The 16,297-nt window shown below is 42.5% G+C and overlaps 1 protein-coding gene across 1 annotated transcript in view; it reads left to right on the forward strand.

The window, feature by feature from the left end:
• Positions 1–16,297, forward strand: part of LOC311050670 (uncharacterized protein) — a gene marked incomplete at its 3' end in the record, with an annotated part of 728,236 nt that overhangs the window by 529,042 nt on the left and 182,897 nt on the right. The gene's annotated exons all lie outside the window — the stretch shown is intronic.

Raw genomic sequence — 16,297 nt, forward strand, 5'->3', positions numbered from 1 at the left:
ACTTGACAAAGAAGGTGAGAAGGGGAGATGGGGACAGAGGACAGAGAGATGGGGACAGAGGACAGAGGAGGGACAGTGAGGACAGGGGACAGCTGGAAGAGGAGAGGGGAGAGAAGGAGGAGAGAGAGGTGGACATCTACGAAAGCGTGGATGACGTCCTCTCTGGGCCACAGGAGGACGTGAGGGAGAACACAGCAGGCAGGGCCGGCGCACCCATAGAGGCGACCTAGGCGGCCGCCAAGAGCGGCAGTTGGAGAGGCGGAAAAAAAACTCGGCAAAAAAAATTAAAAATAAAAAAAATAAAAAAATAAATAAAAAGTCGGCGGCGGAAAAAAGTGTTGGCCAACCAGTTTTTCGAAAATTGGCCTATTGGTGAAGAATGTCTTAATCACATTCTTCAGCATCATCAGGGGTGTGCGTTCGAAAATACAGCACTGAGCACACTGGCCAATACAAACTAATAGGCGAGTGTGCTCAGTGCTCCTGCTCCGGTGCGTAATTTCCAAACGCACCCCAGGAATGAATGTGCCAATCGCTGTCCCTGAAGCCGCTTTGGGGGAGGGAGGGCGCCCAAGTGACGCCCCAGTCGTGTTGCCCCAGTACACACACACACACACACACACACACACACACACACACACACACACACACACACACACACACACACACACACACACACACACACACACACTGTCTCAATGTGTTTTACTGGTTAAATAAAGGTTAAATAAAAAATAAAAAATAAAAACACACACACACACAGAGACACACCCACCCAGTGACCCATGACAGAAGTAAACAGGAAGCGCAGGACAGGTACTAGTCATTCATTAAAGCAAATATGTCAAAAAGACAAAGATTATCAGGCTGTGAGTACAAAAAGAGGCGGCAATTGAAGGAGCAAGCACTCCAAAAACAGAGGGGTTCATTTTTAAAGTATATTGATCCCGGGACCGGGAGCAAGGAGAAGGAGTCAGACACAGTTTCTGACGAGGCCGCTGGCTGCAGTCACACAGGTACAGCTACCTCATCTCCTCCACAACCACAACCACAAAATGTTGAACTGAATGAAGAGATCCCTGGGCCAAGTTGCATGATTACCGATTCACATCCACTACTACCACCACCACCATTAAGTCCGCGGCCGCCGTCATGTTCTGCTCCGCCACCGACTGCACAAGAAACTACAGCTGTTATCAGCAGCGCTGCTGGAGAGCAGATACCACCAGAAGAAGTTGAACTTGTACACAATGTGGACGACTTAAATGATCCAGGTATATGGCCAGCAACAATAACACAGGGGCTTAGAGACATTTTGATTCAGAGAGGACCACACCAAGTAAGAGGAATTAATTTCCCTAAGACCAAGGGCAGCCGCAAGGATGATATACTAAGAAGATTTTCAGAGACTCATTATAGTCGCAAATTAACAAATGGAGAGAAACTGGAAAGGCCCTGGCTTGTTTATTCAGTAAGCAAAGACGTTATGTTTTGCTTCTGTTGTAAACTTTTTTCTGTAAGCGAGAGAAAGTCAGCTCTTGCGAGAGAAGAAGGTGTTAGAGACTGGCATAATGCGTCAAGTATCCTTAGCGCCCATGAAAAATCAGCAGAGCATATACTCAGTTTTCTGAAATGTAAAGAGTTGGACAAAAGAATGGCCTCACAAAACACCATTGATGCCCAACATCAGCGCAAACTGGCTGCCGAGACAATGCACTGGCACAATGTATTGTCGCGTTTGATTACTCTTATCAGAGTAATGGCTATGCAAAACCTGGCATTCCGTGGTGGATCAGATCGATTGTTTGAGCGTAATAATGGCAACTTCCTCAAATTAGTGGAGGCGATCAGCCTTTTTGAAAAACCTTTCGATGAGTTCCATCTGATCTACCCCAAATTTCAATCACACATTTTAAGGGGCCTCTATTCAATGCAGAGGCAAATGGGATTTGACTTCCAACAATATGGGGCACCAAAAATGCTATTTTGTAGCAAGAAACTCCCCCCCCCCCCCCCCCCCCCCCCACCAAATTAGGCACAACTCACAATTTACCTCATGAACAGTAACAACAACAATTGTGTTTGTCATCACCTGTTGCTCCTTTGCAGATCATTCAGCAAATAATGAGTTACTGAAAAACCTGAACTTGACCCTGACCAGATATAACAACCTGAACCTGAAGACCAACCAATTACTGAAAAACCTGACCTTGACCCTGACCAGATATAACAACCTGACCCTGGAAACTGACCAATTGCTGAGCAACCTGAACTTGACCCTGACCAACGTGACCATGGAGAGAGATACATTCCAAAGTGAAGTAAAGCAGCTTAAGAGAGAGATAGCAGGTGAGACACACTACAAAGCTTTTTGATGGAATATTCATTGGTGTATTATTATAGCTATGCTAAGTATTGTCAGGGAAGTAATAGTAAAAAATGTAGTATGTGATATTTGTACAGTGTCAGCAAAGGTCTACAAAGTGGATCTTTCAATAGTGGAACGAGTTGATGTTGTTGTCACACCCCCAGGGCTCTGCAATTCTTCTCAGTATGTGCACGCTTAAATTATTTGGTTTGGGTTATACACAGTACATGCTTAGTTAGTTAAACTTTGGAAGAGGAGGCTTCATGTACATAGAACACATTGCATTTGTATTGCTGAAAATCCCTAATCAGAATAGTAGCAACTATTAGCACCATAGGTGAAAGAAGAAAGCTTGGTAATTAGTCATTGTAGCCGATTGAGCACAGAGCTGGTGAGACAGACAGGCTGGGGGAGAGAGTTGTTGTGTGTGCCTTGAAGATCGTATGGTTGATTTGAATAGAAGGAAGCCAGGAGTGATCAACTTATGCAGCGTGGAGATCAGCTTGGGATGGCACATTATTTACAATTTTTTTTTTTTTTTTTGTGGGCTGCGGACCCCAGGTTGGGGTTCACTGAGCTAAGGTGTTTGAGCTAATAAGTCAACAGCCGTGTGTTCCTCTGACTTGATCTGTACTGTGCCTAAGCGTGGACAGTTAAACACACACACACATGCCTATGCATGCGCACGTGGCCTCGCATGCATGCGCACGTGGCCTCGAATGCACGCGCACGTGGCCTCGCATGCATGCTCGCGTGGTCATGTATGCGCAGAAACGGTGAAAACCCCGGCCGTAGAGGGGTGCAATACGTTAGTCCGACAGCGCATTCCTCCGACAGCGCAGTGCTCCGACATTAAACAGTAAACCCGAACCAAACCCGCACCCTAACCCTAACCGCACGCGGATGCCACATAGTCGGAGAAAAGGTCTGTCGGATTAACGCATGCCTCCCCCGTAGAGTTAAACAGAGTTTCCAAAAAACGCTAATAAACTGCTTGAATTTGGGAAAAGTGAAAAATATAGTTTTTGAGTATCTGCACATGGTAACTGCCTGTGTGCAAGTTCAGATCAATTGCTGAACCCACTGAGGAGAAAAGCGTGACAGACAGACAGACAGACAGACAGACAGACAGACAAAGCTTTATTAAGTTATAGGAGGGTTGTCATCTGTCATGCAGCTGATAATGGAAGAGTCATCGGAGGACTTGTAGCACATTACAGAGGTTGAAGGGGAAGTCAGAGGCTGAACAGGAAAGGTGACAGCACAGTTCCTTGGGGGCAATCAGTGTTGCTCACCAGCACATCTGACAGACTGCCCTGCAGTGTGATATACTGAAGTCTGCAGGCTAGGTGGTAGTCTATAAACCAGACAACCAGACCATAGTCCACTTGCATCACTGTGAGCTTCTCGGCTAGTCAGCTTAGTTGGATGGTGTTGAAGGTGCTGGAGAAGTCGAAGAATGACTCTTACAGTGCTATGGCCTGGTGTGTGTAGGCACTATGAAGCAATAATTCATTACCAGTGTAAAATCCATCAGCGAAACTCCTGTCAAGTCTAATATAAAACTCCTGTTTGATGTTTAGTCAAGTCTAATATAAAACTCATGTTTGATGTTCAGACATGTCTAATATAGTCTAATATAAAACTCATGTTTGATGTTTTCTAATATAAAACTCATATTTGATGTTTAGACAAGTGGTGTCCCAGTGGATGGCAGACGTTTGGATGCAGCTGTTATTACAGATCTACTGAGCAGAAAACTTGGGATGAAAGTAAAGAACAATGTCTGAAGACTGGAGCAGATCTGGTGATCATTAACAGTAAAGAAGAGCAGGTTAGTCCACGTGTACACATTTATAAAACAAAATGCCAAAATGGCCATCACTATTGTGTGTCGTGCGTGCGTGCATGGTTGTGTGGTTGTGTGTGTGTCCAGGTGTCCATCATAAATGCATGTGATGGAATTCTGTGGTTATGATGAAAACCTGAATGCGTTACAGAAATTGTACTGTGATTTATTAAAATAAAATTATCAGGAATTCATCAGAGGATTGAACAATTGGGCTGATTCTTGGATTGGACTGAAAAGGACTGGGGACAAATGGACATGGGTGGATGGCACACCACTGACAATACAGTGAGACTGTTTTAATGTTATAATTCTATCAAAGTTGCTGTATGTGAGTAAACTGAGTGGATGTCATTAAAATACATCATCTTGTTTACTCTGTAGGTATTGGGCCAGTGGACGACCTTATAGCTATGGAGACTGTGCACACTACTGGTTCGGGGTTGAAGGCTTGTGGTATAATCTGATCTGTTCACATCAAAAGGCCTGGATCTGTGAGAAGAGTTTCTCTTAACTTCATTTATGAACCTGCATCTTAGTGTTCTACTTTGTCAAGTTAAACAGTAGTATTAGTGACAATGAGGAAAAACTCAAACATTTTATTGCACAGATGACCCTTAATCATATTAACACAGTACACAAACCACCAAATAGTATGGTTTAGTGTGGTTATTAATTTAGTTTTAAGGACACAGTTTCCCCATCAATGTGGAAGTGTGAAGAACATACGTTTCACATGTGAAAATTATGTTCATTGGCAACACACACTAGGGCTTTCACCAACTAGTCGACTAGTCGACTAGTCGACTAGTATAACCACTAGTCGACCTTGTTAGTTGATAGTTGATAGTTGAAAAAAAAAAAAAAAAAAAAAAAAACTTTTCTTTTTTTTTTTTTTTTTTTAATTAATTTTTAATTCTATAGTAATGGCCCATCTTACTATTATTATTATCCTCCTGACTTTATTTTTTATCAAAAGGGGGTCAAAAGCATGCCCAATAAAAGCCTATCATTGGGCAATGGGGATCCTTGGAGACGCTGCTGTGGTGCTGTGCTGCTGTGCCAGAAGCGCTTCCCTTAAAACGCCATAAAAATAAGGGCAGGAAGATAATAATAATAGTAATATAGTAGTAGGATGGTATTAAAACAGTGCCACCCAAAAAAAAAAAAAAAAAAAAAAAGTCTTTTTTTTTTTTTTTTTTTTTTTTAAATTTTTTTTTTTAAATTTAAATTTCGACTAGTCGACTAGTCGACTACCACTGGGTCAAATTAGTCGACCTGTAAAAATCTCTAGTCGTGAAAGCCCTAACACACACACACACACACACACACACACACACACACACACACACACACACACACACACACACACACACACACACCACCTCACAATCTACAGCTGTCTATATTACATTTAATTACATTCTGCTCTACTTAATTCTATTTTGCATTGTGTTATTTGTACCGTTTTTGCTATTTTTGCTTTTATTATGGCTTTTCTAACGTATCGTATTATTATTGTTGTCTCACTGTTGAGGAGGTTTAAGTACAACTAGAAAATGTAGCTTCTTGGAGCTTATATCTCCACCAGGCCTGGTTGTGGCGCCCCCTATGGGCAGAACTGAAAGCCGTTTTGGACATGCGTCCTATAGAGGCCCCTCAACATATGACTCCAATCTGTCCGTCCGTCCGTCCAGTTACTATTGAGATGAGAGACAAAAACACTGTTAAGATTTACTTTAATTACATCAAAGGCCCCTCAACATGTGACTCCAATCTGTCCGTCCGTCCGTCCAGTTACTATTGAGATGAGAGACAAAAACACTGTTAAGATTTACTTTAATTACATCAAAGGAATGCTCAACCCAATAGGACAAGTGAGGTCACTGTGTGTTGACTGTTGTGACCTCACTTGCCCTATTGGGTGAGCCTATCAGTGCGTAGATGTGTCCTATATAAACATTTGTGTGTATGCCCATTCCCTTGTATACAGTATGTCCTGATGAAGGTCTGAACAGGCCGAAACATTGACAAACGCAATAAATACAAAGCAGAACTTTTTTTCAGTATTACCAGTGTGCAGACTCTATTCCTTTTATATGTCTTATCAGAACCCCGTTTTTTTTTTAGCTCCATGTGATTGCTTGAATTTCCAAATAACTAGCTCAGGCATCATATTTATGTGTGACTTGTGCAATGTGTTCTGTATACCCTGAAGAAGGCAGTTAGCTGCCAAAACGTTGGTTTCCATTTCTCTGCGGCCAGAATAAAACAAATGGCACTTTTGCTACCAGTGTGTGTGCGGCCACCTTATTGTCTCTTCAAGACTATCTTTTTGATCTTTCTGCTGTGGGCCGACACCACTACAAGGAATTTGGTGTGCGTAGCATTTCCTGTGCACACGTTTTATGCTGCAAACAATTCTGGATGAAATCAGCAGGAAAGACAATGCATTTTTAGCGGTGCCAACCGCTCTACGTTTGACTCTGTCCGTATGAGCGTCCGCATGTTATGTCCGTATGTTATGTCCGTATGAGCACGGGATGAGCACGGCAAAGAAGCAACACATACAAACACACGCACACACACACACACACACACACACACACACACACACACACACACACACGCACGCACGCACGCACGCACGCGCACGCACGCACACACACACACACACACACACACACACACACACACACACACACACACACACACACACACACACACACACACAGACTTGGAGATTGCCTATGCCATCTCTCCTCTCATTGGCCACACGTGCCACTGCTTATCAAAGAGGGGTCCAGGGACCCCCAGCGTATGTTATGTCCGTCCGCCCGTATGAGCACGGGATGAGCACGGGATTTTAAACAGCTATAACTCCAGTTTGCAGCATGCCACCAAGTCCAAATTTGGTATGTGGACTTAGACCACCAATAGGGACGAGCATGAATTGCTGAAGTTATCAAAGAGGGGTCCAGGGACCCCCAGCGTATGTTATGTCCGTTCGCCTGTATGAGCACGGGATGAGCACGGGATTTTAAACAGCTATAACTCCAGTTTGCAGCATGCCACCAAGTCCAAATTTGGTATGTGGACTTAGACCACCAATAGGGACGAGCATGAATTGCTGAAGTTATCAAAGAGGGGTCCAGGGACCCCCAGCGTATGTTATGTCCGTCCGCCGGTATGAGCACGGGATTTTAAACAGCTATAACTCCAGTTTGCAGCATGCCACCAAGTCCAAATTTGGTATGTGAACTTAGACCACCAATAGGGACGAGCATGAATTGCTGAAGTTATCAAAGAGGGGTCCAGGGACCCCCAGCGTATGTTATGTCCGTTCGCCTGTATGAGCACGGGATGAGCACGGGATTTTAAACAGCTATAACTCCAGTTTGCAGCATGCCACCAAGTCCAAATTTGGTATGTGGACTTAGACCACCAATAGGGACGAGCATGAATTGCTGAAGTTATCAAAGAGGGGTCCAGGGACCCCCAGCGTATGTTATGTCCGTCCGCCGGTATGAGCACGGGATTTTAAACAGCTATAACTCCAGTTTGCAGCATGCCACCAAGTCCAAATTTGGTATGTGAACTTAGACCACCAATAGGGACGAGCATGAATTTTGCTGAAGCCCCGCCCCCTCTGTCTTCCCATTGGCTGGCCTTTAAACAGCCATAACTCAAGTTCGCAGCATGCTACGGAGTACAAATTTTGTACATGGACTAAAACCACCAATAGGGACGAACTGTAATTACTTAAGCCCCGCCCCCTCTGTCTGCCCATTGGCTGGGCTTTAAACAGCCATCATTCCAGTTTGCAGCATGCTACCAAGTACAAATTTGGTACGTGGACTCAGATCACCAATAGGGACGAACAGAAATGAGTTAAGCCCCACCCCAAAGGCACCGCTTCCTTCACACAGGGTGTGATTTTTTTTTTAAATTCACAAACCTACTCCCACACACATTATGCATTGTGCACACATGCACGGCACGCACAGAGCGGGCAACAATGTCCTATGATAAATGAAATCATGGCTGAAACAGAGAGGATAGGATGCCACTGGTTGCAAAGGGACACTTGCAGATGGAAAAGTGTGTAGCAGCACATCACATACACACAAGGACATCTAACTATGTCAAACACACCTCTTGTTGTGAATACAAAACTTTAAGATAGATGAGTACAACAGCAGAGCTGCATACTGCATTCATGATGCTCAGCTACACAGCATGAGACCATGAAAGTGGTGTGTTCATACCATCCACCACAAAGAAACCAACAGGAAGAGAACAAATTTTAGTGCAGTGGTGTAAAGTAACTAAGTACATTTACACAAGTACTGTACTTAAGTACAATTTTGAGGTATTTGTACTTTATTGAGTATTTCCAATTTCTAATACTTTCACTTCTACTCACACTACATCTCGGATCCAAATACTGTACTTTTACTCTACTGCGATTATTTGTAAACTTTAGTTTACTAGTTACTTTGTAGATTTTGATTATTATTATAATACATACATTAACCACTTCAGCCCAATATACATTTCGGCCATTCGAAAATAGCCGATCTACAAGCTCACAACGTGTCGCGATGCTACGCGATGTGAGCTTGTAGATCTTGTAGATCTTGTAGCTTGTAGAGCTTGTAGCTTGTAGATACTTTAAATACATTTTCATACAATTACTTTTGTACTTTTACTCAAATACATTTTGAATTTGAGACTTTTACTTGTAACAGAGTATTTCTACGTTGCAGTATTGATACTTTTACTGAAGTAAAAAGCACACCCTGTGTGAAGGAAGCGGTGCCTTTGGGGCGGGGCTTAACTCATTTCAGTTCGTTCCTATTGGTGGTCTGAGTCCACTTACCAAATTTGTACTTGGTAGCATGCTGCAAACTGGAATAATGGCTGTTTAAAGCCCAGCCAATGGGCAGACAGAGGGGGCGGGGCTTAAGTAATTACAGTTCGTCCCTATTGGTGGTTTTAGTCCATGTACAAAATTTGTACTCCGTAGCATGCTGCGCACTTGAGTTATGGCTGTTTAAAGGCCAGCCAATGGGAAGACAGAGGGGGCGGGGCTTCAGCAATTCATGCTCGTCCCTATTGGTGGTCTAAGTCCACATACCAAATTTGGACTTGGTGGCATGCTGCAAACTGGAGTTATAGCTGTTTAAAATCCCGTGCTCATCCCGTGCTCATACGGGCGGACGGACATAACATACGCTGGGGGTCCCTGGACCCCTCGGGCGGGGCTTCAGCAATTCATGCTCGTCCCTATTGGTGGTCTAAATCCACATACCAAATTTGGACTTGGTGGCATGCTGCAAACTGGAGTTATAGCTGTTTAAAATCCCGTGCTCATCCCGTGCTCATACGGGCGGACGGCATAACATACGCTGGGGGTCCCTGGACCCCTCGGGCGGGGCTTCAGCAATTCATGCTCGTCCCTATTGGTGGTCTAAGTCCATATACCAAATTTGGACTTGGTGGCATGCTGCAAACTGGAGTTATAGCTGTTTAAAATCCCGTGCTCATCCCGTGCTCATACGGGCGGACGGACATAACATACGCTGGGGGTCCCTGGACCCCTCTTTGATAACTTCAGCAATTCATGCTCGTCCCTATTGGTGGTCTAAGTTCACATACCAAATTTGGACTTGGTGGCATGCTGCAAACTGGAGTTATAGCTGTTTAAAATCCCGTGCTCATCCCGTGCTCATACGGGCGGACGGACATAACATACGCTGGGGGTCCCTGGACCCCTCTTTGATAAGCAGTGGCACGTGTGGCCAATGAGAGGAGAGATGGCATAGGCAATCTCCAAGTCCGTGTGTGTGTGTGTGTGTGTGTGTGTGTGTGTGTGTGTGTGTGCGTGTGTTTGTATGTGTTGCTTCTTTGCCGTGCTCATCCCGTGCTACAAACAAACGGACATACGGACGGACATACGGACAGAGTCAAACGTAGAGCGGTTGGCACCGCTAAAAATGTGAGTACATTTTCCACCACTGCTATAGTGTCACATGAAACTATGAAGTTATGTGAAGGTGGTACCCAGTGATTTTAAGTTTTAGGGTCCTACCTGTCACATACACCCCCACCTTAAAGTCACATCTCTGTGACAACCACTTAAACCTATTATACTTAGTTGACTGGGGTCCCCCAGTGCTCTATACTAAGAAAACTCATTTTCCCCTCAACGCCAAATCTCTTTGCAGCGTGAGCTTGTAGATGTGCTGTGCCCCTGAATAGGGACACCATAGGGTTCAAGTTGTTCAATTAGAATGCACCCAATTTCCTACATGGGAATCTGAACACCCCCAAATATTGGATCATGTGAATCTTGGGATCCACATGGGAACGGTGTGGCTCCAAAGTGGATCTCTGACTTCATGTGACCAGCCTGTGACATCACTCATCTATGACATATCTTTGACGTATGACTGCATATTTTGGCAAGTTTTCAGAGACCTCTATAATACAATAAAATATTAGTCAAATATTACATTATGTGTACTGCTGTGGCACAACAATGTGGTGCTGATCAGCACAGCAGTTTTCAAGATTATCTCTGGAGACACACACATGCACACACATGTGCACGCACGTACATGCACGCACACGCGCCTACACAAAGACAGCCTCTTATAAACGGCCAGCCTCCTGCAAAGGCACATCATACATGTGCATGGAGTCATTTTAGTGCTCTCCATCCACCTCAGTCATTACATACAGCTACTGTCACCATCCAACACACCATCACACTATGTACTGAACACAATACTGTCACCAAAGGAGTTCAGCTTTTAATGTGCTAATTCCATAACCACTTAAACCCTATATACTTGACCAAGGTCAATGAGGTAATGACCGAGGTAATGACCAAGGTCGCCCAAGGGGTCTATACTTAGTCCCCTCCTTGTTTCCCTCTATACAAAATCTCTGAGGCAAAAATATCAGATCCAATCTGCAAGTGTGATGCAATCTGAGCTTGTAGATTGGATATTTTTGCTGAATTGCCAATTGTCTATTCGCCTATATCAATGGTTCTCAAGCTATGGGTCGCGACCCAAAGTGGGGTCGCGGGAAGGTGCCGTTAGTTTTCTTTTTTTTTCATGAAGGTGGTTGCTTGTTTCTGGCGAAAATGTGGCAACACTGATATTTTCTTGTGTTTTGTGCTTGTCTTCGGGCAACGTGGCAACGCAGGCAGATAGCCAGTGTGTGTTGAGTGTGTAGTTGTTGTGGGGACATGAGAAAGTCGGCTGCGTGTTTTGTTTTGTGTTTGGAATGTACATGGCACGTGAATGACGGACATATTGTGATACAAACATGACTGAAGTGAAAGCAACGGCCTGGGTCATCAAGAAGGTAAGCTAGAGGGGGGGGGGTTGAATTGAAGGACGCGCTTGTGTTGTTGTGCTGGCGATGCAAAGATGCGGAGTTTCAATGGCGGCCGCTTCGTGTTGTTTCGGCTAAACCCGTCGGCGTTCGGTGGTGCACGCGTAAATTCAGCGCGCACGTTGTCGCTACTGTGTTGGCGAGACGTGGTGTGTAGTTGTTGTGTTTAGTCGAAATCAGTGCTGTGGGAAGTCAATCCTCGTTTATATAAGTAGATATGAGCGGGTGGCTTAAAAGAGTTCCATCTGTACCCTCGCGGAGTTAATTTAGATTGCGATGTAATGTAACATTACCGTGTGGGGACGCCGTGCCGGGGAGATCATTCTGACAGACAGTGAGACAGACAACCACACCAGTTACACAACAGTTGCCGCGATGGAGAAAAACAGGGAGGCATGCGTTAATCCGACAGACCTTTTCTCCGACTATGTGGCATCCGCGTGCGGTTAGGGTTAGGGTGCGGGTTTGGTTCGGGTTTAGTATTGAAACGTCGGAGCGCTGCGCTGTCGGAGGAATGCGCTGTCGGACTAACGTACTGCACCCAGAAAAACATAGCAACATATTTTGGCTAAATGCTCCAGTTTACATCACAAATGTGTGCACATTGAACCACCTCCCTAGCGTTTCAGTTAGCTGGGGGGGAGGGGGGTTGTCGCCAAAAAAAAACACATAAAATATGGGGTTGTGGTATTTGAGAAATACCAATAAAAAATTGAGAACCCCTGGCCTAGATGTAGCGATCCTATGGAGTCAGAACAGTCTCATAATGAGTAAATGCACAAGTCTTGGTTTGTATTCACACATTTGATTTTTGAATGAACAAGTTCTGGTTTGCATGTGTTTCGTGTTTGTGTTCGTGTTTCAAGTCCACGTTCGTGTTTCAAGTCCACAGCTTTCGTGTTTCGTGCGTTCGTGTTTCAAGTTCGTGTTCGTGTTTCAAGTCCACAGCTTTAAATCCACAGTCTGTGTATTAAAGTCACGTTTGTGTTTTGTGTTTGAAATCCACAGTTTAAAATTCACAGTTTGTATTTTGTGTTTCAAATCCACAGCTTTAAATCCACAGTTTGTGTATTAAAGTCACATTTATATTTTGTGTTTGAAATCCACAGTTTAAAATTCACAGTTTGTATTTTAAAGTCACATTCCAGATGCTCTGCTTCACAAATATAATTCTCTATTTATCTCCAAAACACTCAATTTACCAATGCACATTGAATTAACTACAACACAAATCGATTGGTGTGCATTTACACACTGCTTCTCTGTGGTGGATCTCCTCTGTGCATTCACAAATCTTTTTGAGACTGACCTGACGCTTATTGAGACTGGGGGCGTAGACGAACGTAATCATTGGCTGATGAATCTGATTGACAGGGTCATCAGCCAATCAGATGGGTTCACTTTCAGCCAATCTAACGTCTCCTTCCCTTTCAACCCGGAAGTACATGCTCTCTCTCTGGGTTGCCATGTCTGCTTATTATAAGCGACTTTGTGCTTGTTTTTCTATGATGTCTTTCTATGAAGACACATTGTGAGCTTGTAGATTTCAAGTTGGATGCAGCTCAAAGTGAACATTCCTCAGGTATCTAGTTTGTTGCCATACGGCCTTCCTAGCCTGTGTTATTAAAGAAAAACGACAAAACGACAATGGCCAAAACTGTTTTGGCCATTATCTCTGGAACAGAAGGTCCAATCTGCTCAGTTCAAAGCGTGTTGGGTGCGTGACTTTGAGGACATTAAGCACACAATGTTACATTTTCTGATTTTTCAGGGTTTTGTATTTTTTTTATAGCTTTAGGCTATATTTCAGTATGGTTTATGATAAATTGTGTTTGTTGTCATATTTGTTGTAAATGACCACCAACCAAAGGGTTTTTGATACTGGCTATACAGTTATAGTTGTTCATCTTTATTGATTGATAGTTGTTTTATTATTGTGTTTTATTGCTACGTTTTGAGTTGTGTAGGCCTATGTGTGGTTTACAAAAAGGTCCACTGGGTGGCAGTGTTTCCCCATTTTTTCTGTACATTCAGTCAATACATAGTCACATTGTGGGAATCTCGCGAGAGTTCTGAAAAATGTACATCCACAGGGGAGATAAATAGTGTATACGTTTTAATTCATGTTTTAACAACCCCGGAATTAGGTTTGTAAGCTATAGTTTATACTTTCAGTTAAAAAGACCGTTTTTTTGACTGCTCTAATGTAACTCATGATGAATGCAACAGATGTATTATGTCTTCCTAAGGCATAGCCTTTGTTTACAAGAGTTAATTTCATGTCTAATGTTGTTTAGTGTCCCAAGATGGCTTTTTTGTACCGTTAAGAAGTATGTTATTTGTTTATTGTCATGTTCAAGCTTATTTTTGGTCAACTGTTTGTTGAATTACTTTATTGCATTTTGTGATACTGTAGACTTGACATATCATGCAGTCTTATTTTCCTATAGTTTTCACGGTGCTTCAGGAATAAACCAGCATCTGTTTGAAACTCCACTGTCTCATCATTATCATACTTACCAAGCTGAGGGGCAGTTACATTTGTAATGTTTGTCCTTTTTTTCTGATTTCCCACCTATAGTTCTTACGGTGGTTCTTGGATTAAATATTCTAAAATCATCAGTTTGAGAGACCATCCTTAATCAGCCAGGGTTTCTTACAGGACAGGTACAGCGGCAACACTTATTGAAAAAAAATATAGAAAATTATGATCAACCCATGGTCACATCTTTATGTATTCTACATGGTTTCAGTACAGGTACGTTTGTTTTAATTCCCTTTTTTCATTTAACTTTGTCATGACTTAAAGTTACCTTAATGCTAATCAATGCACAGCACAGTAACACAGCAATGCTAAGCCAGTCTTCAGAGCAGCTAATCATATTTTAATCATAAAGGACATTAACTTTAATGTCCTTTATTAATTATCAACTCTTTTTTATCCCTCGATTTTTGTAACCCTTTTTTTTTCACCCGGTGCCAATTTGCTAAGTGATCCTGGGCACTACACTCCCCCCACCAGCCTAGGGAGGCCAGGGCCGAGCTCATGCTCATCCTTCAATGCATGAGAGCCAACTGACCTTCTTTTCACCTGACAGGGGGGAGTTTCCCTGGTTGGACGTAGCGCGTGGAAGGAACACATTATTCCAACCAGTTCCCTTCCCCTCCATCAGGCGCCCTGGCTGACCAGGGGGAGGCAGTATAGTGACCAGGAATCAGGATTACTACATGTTTTTGTGAGGGTATTAACTACCCTAGGAGACACGGGGAGAACATGCAAACTCCACACAGAGTAGGCCCTTTCGCCAACCCCACTAAGGAAGGGTATGGGCGCTGATGACGCGGAGGAGAAGACACGCCCCCAGCGCCCACAGCGTCCCCGGCGGGAATCGAACCCAGGACCTTCTAGCTGTGAGGCGATTATCAACTCTTTATAGCATAAAGAGTTGATAACCATTTCATACTATTGAATGAATGCATTTCTTTGGAGGCAACAACACAAACATATCTAACTTCAGGGTTATTTTCAATATACAGCAAAAGAGTGTGAAGTAATGGCATTTGTCAAATGTATGCTCTGACAATAGTATCCTAGATCCTGGAGATAGCCTCTTTTACACAGGAATGTACACAGGTTCAGAATGGAGGGAATGGGGTGAGACAAAAGATGAAAAGTTTGCCAGCCAATGCTTCTTTTTGTTTTTTTCTATTATAAAGAAGCCTAGAAGCCTACAAGGAGCTGCAGAATACAGTCTGTGTGTCATTATGATATGGACCTCAAATTATAATTTATGAGGCCCTTAACCCTTGCATTGTGTTAGAAAACTGCATCCACTTGTGGTGTTAGCGGGTCAAATTTGACCCGTGATTTAAATCAGCCCAAAATACTCAAAAATAAGTATTTTCATTATTTTTTTCCTCCCACCTCATAGCTGACTTGTAATGCATTCATATCCATGTAAACACCTTTTAATATTATGTTGGGTTAGGGCTAGGGTTTCATCTTTCAATACATCTCGTTTTCTATTATAAAAATGTTAAAATTCACTCTTTAAATTTCCTATAATGAAGGCAATGGATAATGATGTTATCTAGCTATAATAGAATAATTAAGAATAATAATTAGAACACACTTAAAAATAAATAAATAAATACTTGTTTTCATTTTTTAACTTTAAAAAAAAATGTTTAAATGATTTATTATATTACCATATTAATATATTATCATATATTATGGTAATAATTGTGTTTATAATAATATAATATGTATTGTAATAATTATTATATGTATTATAATAATAATGATAATTAATGTAATATTAAATATTTTTAATATTGTTAGATATATGTAACCAAATATATTACCATATATTTATTATATATTACCACCACCTACTAAATCACCTTTTGGTTAATAATGCTTTGTCATGTATCATTTAAAGACCTCAAATATGGACCAACAATTAGGCTAAATAGCCATGAACAATGATGTATATTAGTTAAATATTAGGTCAGTTCATGTCCATTATGATTAGCTGCTCTGAAGACTGAAGGCTTAGCATTGTTGTGTTGCTGTTTAATGCATTGAATAGTATTAAGGTAACTTTAGCTCTGTCTGAAAAGTCATGTCAAAGTTAAATGAAAAAAGGGGATGAAAACAAACGTACCTG

The sequence above is a fragment of the Gymnoscopelus microlampas genome (assembly GCF_963454915.1).
Source record: "Gymnoscopelus microlampas genome assembly, chromosome: 8".
Taxonomy (NCBI): domain Eukaryota; kingdom Metazoa; phylum Chordata; class Actinopteri; order Myctophiformes; family Myctophidae; genus Gymnoscopelus; species Gymnoscopelus microlampas.